Here is an 8476-nt window from a genome sequence, read left to right as displayed (position 1 = left end):
CAATGTCAATTGGAACTGAAAATACAGTTTTACCCCCACTTTTAACAGTCATTTAACAGAAATCTTACTTTTGGACTAAATTTGCTAACATTCTAGACCACATGGGTTTAATTCCTAGTTTTTTCACCACGGGGGTCATCATGCAAGTGTCCTATGACCACAGGGATGAACAATCCAATTTAGCCATAAATTTAATTAAAAAAATAAATATGGTGTTGGCTGTACCGGCACAACCTATTTAGATTCTTTTAGTAAGAAATAATGTTATAATAAGAAAGCTAATTGAATTTTTAAGGTATAAATGAACATTTATTTATATGGTATATTAGTAAATTTAATTAAAATTAAAAAAATTATGGGGTTGGCTGTACTGACACAACCTACTTAGATTCTTTTAGTAAGAATAACGTTATAATAAGGATGTTAATTGTATTTTTTTTAAGTATAAATGGACATTTTTATATGGTATATTAGTAAATTTAATTAAAATTAAAAAAATATGAGGTTGGCTGTACCGATACAACCAATTTAGACTCTAATTGTGAGAAATAACGTTATAATTAGGGGTGGGCACTTAGAACCGAAAACCGAAACCGAAACACGAACCAAATCGAACCGCACCAAACGGTTTGATTTTGCGGTTTTGAAATGGTTTCGGTTTTGAAACCAAACCGCAACATAGAAAACGGTTTGGTTTCGGTTTTGGCTTTTTAAAACCGCACCGAAACCGAATTTTAAAATATTTGGACTTGACTCATTGGGTCAACTATATTGTCTCTGATGTTGGAAAGTGCCACGGTAGATTGGTTGATATATAGCTGTCGCATTCATCAAATATTACTGGCCGACGGGCTCGAAATAAGTGTTGGAAAGTAGCTTCTAAACTGTTTTGATTCTATTTTCTAGCTTAGCTTACAAGCTAAGTTGGAAAAAGTGTGCTAGTAGACTTTGCCATGGTCAAGTTAGGGTTGGAAATTGCCATCCATATAATTTTAGCAGACTTTTTTCTTTATTAACAATTATTTATTTAATTCACAACCACTGTAGTTTTAATATATATATATATATATATGTATATATTATGGACTTGACTTGATATATCTGGGTTGACCATAGTGTCTCTAGACTCTAGTATTTGACAGTGCCATGGTAAACTGGTAGATATATAGCTGGCATTCATAAATCATTACTGGCCGACAAGCTTTAAATAAGGGGTTGGTTTGGTTTCTATTTTCCAGCTTACCTTACACGTTAAGTTGGAAAAAATGTGTGCTCGTAGACTGGGTCAAGTTAGGGCTGGTTTGGTATTGCCGTGCTTTGAAAAAAAATTGATGTGAGAATAAGCGACTATGAAATAAAGCAGCAGAGTGTTTGGTAAACATTTTTGTAAAAGTGCTTTTGGAAAAAAAAACAATATGATAGTGGGTCTTTTCAGTAAATGAGCACTGTAGCTCCGTGTGCTTTGAAAAAAAACCAGTTTTCCAAAGCTGCAAATAGCAGCTTCAGCTTTTTCCTTTGATTTCAGCTTATTCTCACAGCAGCTTCCAAAATAAGCCCTTTTTTTTCAGTTTACCAAACACCTAAAACCCTTACAGCTTTTTTTCATGGGTGCTTTTTTTTTAAGCACCTCACTCCCAAACCAGGTCTTAGTGTTGGACATTGCCAGTTTGGATTTCAAATTAGAAATGTTTTTTTTTTATCAAAATATCAAACTTTTTCACTGACCTTGCACCTAACAATTATTTGTCTAACCCATCAACTCTATCGCATTATTAATATATATATATATATATATATATATATATATATATATATATATATATATATATATATATAACTTTCTAATAAACTTCTTAAGAAAAAATTTAGAGAGTGAGGGTAGGAAAGGGACTACAAGAGAGAAAGCGCTCTCAACTGTCTGTAATTACTTTTTTTCTCTTGTAGCCTTACACCTTTAATTATATTAATTACATGGGTTTTACTTGCCTTACAAGTAATACAAGCCATATAGGGATTTGATTTCCAAATCTTATTGGAATCCTACTTCTAGATTTACAAAACCACACTCCTAAATAATATTAACTACGATACTTTCTCTTGATGTGTAAAGCTTAAGAAATAGTCGTATCAGGTCTTCTCGGATGATTGTTGGAGCCTTCAATTGGCATAGAGAGTCACACATGCAATCTAGATCAAGGTTGCTCTAAGGAAACATAAACTCACAAAACTAACAATGGTAAAACCACTGACGGAGGCACATAAGGACTGTAGTAGTCCAAGGCCTACCCTAGCTGACTTTAAAAAATAAGATTAGTAGTACACTTATTTCTATTGCTTTGCAACCCTTCTCAATACTTAAAATAAAAAAATCAATCATTATCGATCTTTTTCATCCAACATATCTCATCCCAAAATTAAGTATAATATTTCAAATGATCATTTATCACAAATCAATAACATTTAAATTAAAACCCATTACTCACTTTAATTAAAAAAATAATTGTCTTTCACTTATGCCCTGGTAGAGCTATTCCCCCTGTTCTTCTTGAATTTCATATATTTAGCCATTCTAAATTCCAAATTTATTGAATAAAGACAATAAGGTTGGTAAAACTCTATTATTCTCTATAACATATTTGTTTCTATTCTATCCTACCTCTTACTTGAGTTTTAGGTAGGGGTGGGCACTTAGAACCGAAAACCGAAACCGAAACACGAACCAAATCGAACCGCACCAAACGGTTTGGTTTTGCGGTTTTGAAACGGTTTCGGTTTTGAAACCAAACCGCAACATAGAAAACGGTTTGGTTTCGGTTTCGGTTTTGGCTTTTGAAAACCGCACCGAAACCGAACCGCACCGCAAATATTAATAAACATTTAATTAAATGTCCATATTATATTTCATGTTTTAATTTGTTGTTTGTTAGAATCCATACACTTAGTTTAGTACTCCACCACACTAGAATATCATCATTCATCACTTTCTTTCGTTCATTAACTTGAAGGACCTTTGTTATTTTATACCATCACACACATATATGTACAAGGGTGGACTAACTTGTTATTAAGAGTCGAACAATGATCTAATAAAGTCCACTCATTTGAAAGTATGATATTACATATTCTAGTATCAAAGTTTCGCTCATGTTTAATGAATTCAAATTTATTCAACTTGTTTTATGATAAACATTGTAAGGGACACCCTTTTGTTGCACAAACATATTTTAACATCACAACTACATGCAACATGCTAATTGTTTACATAAAAAATCTCTTTTTCCTATTGCTATTAGGAAATGCTTATTAATATGTTAAATTGAAAATTGTACATTTTTTCTTAAAAATCAAACCGAAACCGTTTGAAACCACACCAAACCGAACTAAACGGTTTGGTTTCATTTCGGTTTTGGCTTCAAAACCGCACCGAACCAAACTGCAAAAAATTTTGGTTTCGGTTTCGGTTTCACTCAAAACCGCACCGAACCAAACCGTGCCCACCCCTAGTTATAATAGGGATGCTAATTGTATTTTTAAAGTATCAATGCACATTTACTTACATATTATATTAATAAATTTAATTAAAATTAAAAAAAAAATTGTCTAGCTAGATTTAGGAGTTCTTTCATAATTTTCAAATGTTTGTGATTAATTAGGGCGGTAGCCAGCCACATAACATCTAGGTAAACGGGGATTTTTAGAATAGTGAAAATTTGTTGCAATATCAGACCTTCCGTCTGCTTGCTCGTCAATTTGTCTATTAACTACTGACGTGGCAAACACAGAGCAGACACTAAACCTAGTACAAAAATAATTGTGCAATTGTCCCAATCTTGCAAATGCTTTAGCTGTAATATTTTTTTTTTCAAGGAAACGATTGCTTTATTTTAATAAAACTCAATCATACAGGAGAGTCTTGGATGACACCGTTGCATAGAATATTATATTAGTCCGTTGCATATAATATTATATTAGTCGGGTCCTCAAATCTATCATTACCGGATGTGGATCTCTCTGGATCCCTTCCCCGGGGATCTTATAAATCAACGCACGTGGACCGTTGATAAAAAATCGTGTGGTCCTAATTAAATATTTTATATATTTTTAAATGTAAAATAATCTCGTTTTGTGTGAAAATTTAAAGAAGGAAAAAATTATAGCCTCATAATTTTTTATCAACGATCCACGTGCGTTGATCCCTAAAATCCTGGCGAGGATCCAAATCCATCATTACCAATTGAAATGGGGGTTAGATGCATGTTTTATGGTTTCCTGCTGATATAATTTTGTTGAGTGCACATTTGAGTCAAACTCGTCCATCAGGACAATGTGTCAATCTCATTATACCTAAATTCACATAATCCTCTTTATAACTTAAAAAAAAATAAATTGCGCATTAAACACAAGTGTACAAAAAGCTAAGTATTGCACATAATGTTAAACCTATTGATCATAGCATGACACATGTGAGAAAAAGTGATATAACTTACCCCATGTTTAGATAAAGAAATTTAAGATTACTAAGGAATTTCAAAATGACGGATCCATAAATTGAAATAACGGATTTTATTTTCTAGAATTTGTGAATTTTTTTGTTTGTTTAACCTAAAAGAATAATGGAATTGAATACGAAATTTTTTTTTAAACTCTAAATCATAGAAATTGAGAAATGATACATATTTACATGGAATTTAAACTTGGGAATTGAAGGTCCCAAATTTCAAGTTTTTTTTTCACGCATAAATTCTAAATTTCTATGGTTATAAATCCAAGCAAGGGAATTAGTGCATGTCAATTTATAAAATCTCACTTTTACCCAAATTCCAAGTTTAATTCCCTCTTCCAAACATAGTGTTAGAGAAATGCTATGGACACTTTTACCTCATATTGTTGACACACTATTTTATAATGTGAACACGAAAATTGATGTTAAATTGAAAGTTACAAAAAATCTATAAAAAGTCTCATTTTTTAAATATTCCCTTGGTATTTTTCTAAAACTTAAGTGAACATAGCATGATAGCATCACACACGTCCTCATCAATTCATATAGCGCATGCAAAATAACTAGACACGTGTTGAGGCTTTGAGGCTACGCAAAGGCATGCAAGCAAACAAGTAAGCGTGTGGAGAATCTAAGGCATAAAGAAACCAGTGACTTGAAATACAATACAAAATCAAAAAAATGATCAAATGGTCCTAAAAGATCTTGCCTCCACACGAGGTAAAGTGGATGTGCATAACAGAGACTGAATCATGAATTTTTTTTAAAAAAATTTCAGTTACTTTATTTCTGCCTTTAAATTGTTTGGAGTTGTTTTAAAAGGTGATTTGTAAGGTCTTTAGTAAATTGAGTCAAAATTTTGATGCCCTTTAGTGGAAGCTGATTTTGCAATTACTGTCTAACTGATATTACATAGTACTACTTGGTGCATTGATTCAAGCTTGTCGTACGATGTTACTGTCTAATTGGAAATGAAATATATGACATACCTATCGCGAGGTGAATTTTGTGGATGATGAGTTGGTCAACCCAAGCCTCTCTTATCCTTTGAGTTCGGTCTATTTTGAACAAGTTACATCTTCTTGTAAGCAGCTATTATTATCTAACATTAGACCTCGCGATATTATTTTGCAATTTCTCTTTTGTTTGGTTATTAGCCCCTTTGTATAACAAAAAAAATTAGCATTATTCTTTTGCCTCAGAGCATACGGATCCAGAAATATGGGCCAACCGAGAGAGAGAGATCAAAGCATGGGTTTGTGTGTGTGGTGGGTCAATGAATGAGCTAATGGAGGCCGCATAATTTAAATTGAATGGTCTGAATTTTCGAATCCATCTGCTTTAGTGGCGTGTTTACTAAAGAGGAATGGAGGTGACGGTAATGGAATTGCACGTGTTTACTAGTTGGGCAGGAATCAGGTTCCGTGTGGGACCCGCACCAATTCTGGAATTGGACTCCTAAAATTGGTGGAGTGAGATTCTCTAGATTACGCTAGTATTTGAGTTCCGGATATTGGAGGTCATCCGAAATACAACTTTTCTTCCTAGATTGCCCTCTTATAATTTTGCTTATTACAAAATAATCAATAACTTCACCACCAGCAGGCAGACACTAACTCCATCTTCTCCAATCCCACCAATTTCCATTGGAGGACTCAGGCTCAGGGCTCAAGCCAACGGACCCTGTTTTCTTGGTTGCTTGCAGAACCTATTGACGAAAACGATAATTGATTGAGGATGATAGGAGGCGTCGTCAAGGTTTATGCATTTGGGCAAACGGGAGGGCTATTGGAAAAGAAAAGACGAGAAAGAGAAGTGATCATAATGAAAGGGGAAGGCGTGGGGTCTATGCATCTGAAACAAGTGAAAGGGTAGTTGGGAAAGAAAAGGTTAAGGATGCATCTGGGCAAAGGGGTGGAATGAGGATGATGAAGATCGGGAAGAAGAAAGAGTTTCTTATCAAATAACAAAGGGGTGGGAATGGATGAGGATGCATCTGGGCAAAAATGGGGGATAAGGATGGTATAATATTTTTATTTTTTATTAAATAACTATACTTTTTATTAACACAAAACCTTACGTGATGAAATTTATTAATATGATATAAAATTAAATTTCATTAACTAGCATGAAAAAAATTATGTTATACAAGGGTAGTTTAGTAATCAAGCTAGTTTTAATTTCGATTCAGGTGAATTAGTAAACAAGTTATATGAAATCGATATTATTTTTACTTCGATTCCAGCTAGTATAGTAAACAAAATTAACAGAAATCTAATTCTGTTTCCTCCTCAATCCAATTCCTCCTCAATTGAATTCCCTTCAATCTGACTACGGATTAGTAAACGCGCCATAGAGGTAGAGATCCAAAGATGATCTCATTTCCTAGAAAAAACATAAATGTGAAAGAGAGGAGACCTTGTCCTTGTGCAAACTGTTTTTCCTTTGTTTAGGATGGAGGCCCGTAGCACAATACGTACTTTAGATATTAATTATTATTTGGACCCGATTTACAATATTGGTCTGAGCAATCGAGATCGTTAAATAAGTGGGTTCTAGACAGTTGGATTTCATATTTTTCTAGATATTACCAAAAGATAATTGAAATGGTGATGTGGTGTGATCATATGGGTTTTGAAGAGATAAGAATTGGTAAAGAATGAAAGAATATTCCTTTTGTTTTCCTATCTGATCAAAACATCAATTTGCATGCAAATTGAATGTTTGTCAGATAAGGGAATAAGGAAAATAAAGATGAGAATAAAGAGTCAAATGATGGAGTTGCATGTGGACGTGTGGGTCTGGGTCTAAGATGATGCGATTTCATTGGTGCATGAGGCTCCAGGAAAGCTTTGAAGCTTTAATCACGTGGAAGGCTTTATAGTTATGAAGTTTTCGACATTATCTTTAAGAAATTGGGAGGCATATGCTTTGAATTATCTTGAAGAAAGTGGACGGTAGAACTTGAGATAGAGTTTGAATACAGGATGATGATCCCTATTGTTGGATTGTTGATTGGACTCTACAAGCACCATCAGGCCGTGCCAAGCAGATATCCAATCCTATAAATACAAGACTCGGAGTATCATTCAAATCCCTTTCCAAATCAACACAAAAATTGCCATGCGCAAAGATTCTCAAAGCAACTCTAGTGGGAGCTGGAGCTTGATGGACCGGCGACAGAAATGACCCAATAGCCCTAGCAATATGCTTTAGCCCATGCGGGCAATGGGGCTCGATGAAAACCCGAGTGAGAGGCCCGACTTGAATTGGTGGCCCAAGAGCCTGAGGCCACATGATGCAAGACTAACGTCAGCCACATTATAAAATTAATAAAAAATGTAAAAGAATTAAAAATATATAAACAATTAATAAAAAAATCCGAAAATTTTTAAAATTAAAATAAAAGATTTAATTTTCCTGTAAATATCTTATCATTATCTTCCACCTTACACCACAATTTTATATTTTCTCAAATACTTTGGGTTGTAATTTCTTATTTAATGAAACGTGGTACAACGAGACCAATTAAAATCATATCCGAAATTTGAAATAAAATTATTTTTTATTATTTTATAAAATAAAAAATACTAATATTTTATTGCCTATTGCCAGGACTATTGTAACATCCAACATCACCCAGGGAAGTGATCCTTAAATGTATATTCACATCCCTACCTAGCACGAGACCTTTTGGGAGTGATCCTTAAATGTATATTCACATCCCTACCTAGCACGAGACCTTTTGGGAACTCACGAGCCAACTTCCCAGTAGGTCACCCATATTGGGAGTGCTCTAGCATCCTTCTCGCTTAACTTCGGAGTTCCTACGGAACCCGAAGCCAGTGAGCTCCCAAAAGGCCTCGTGCTAGGTTGGGATGTGAATATACATTTAAGGATCACTCCCCTGGGCGATGTGGGAGTGATCCTTAAATGTATATTCACATCCCTACCTAGCACGAGGCCTTTTGGGAG

Source organism: Malus sylvestris, chromosome 5 (genome assembly GCF_916048215.2).
Source record: "Malus sylvestris chromosome 5, drMalSylv7.2, whole genome shotgun sequence".
NCBI lineage: Eukaryota > Viridiplantae > Streptophyta > Magnoliopsida > Rosales > Rosaceae > Malus > Malus sylvestris.
Note: the sequence above shows the minus strand (reverse complement) of the source record.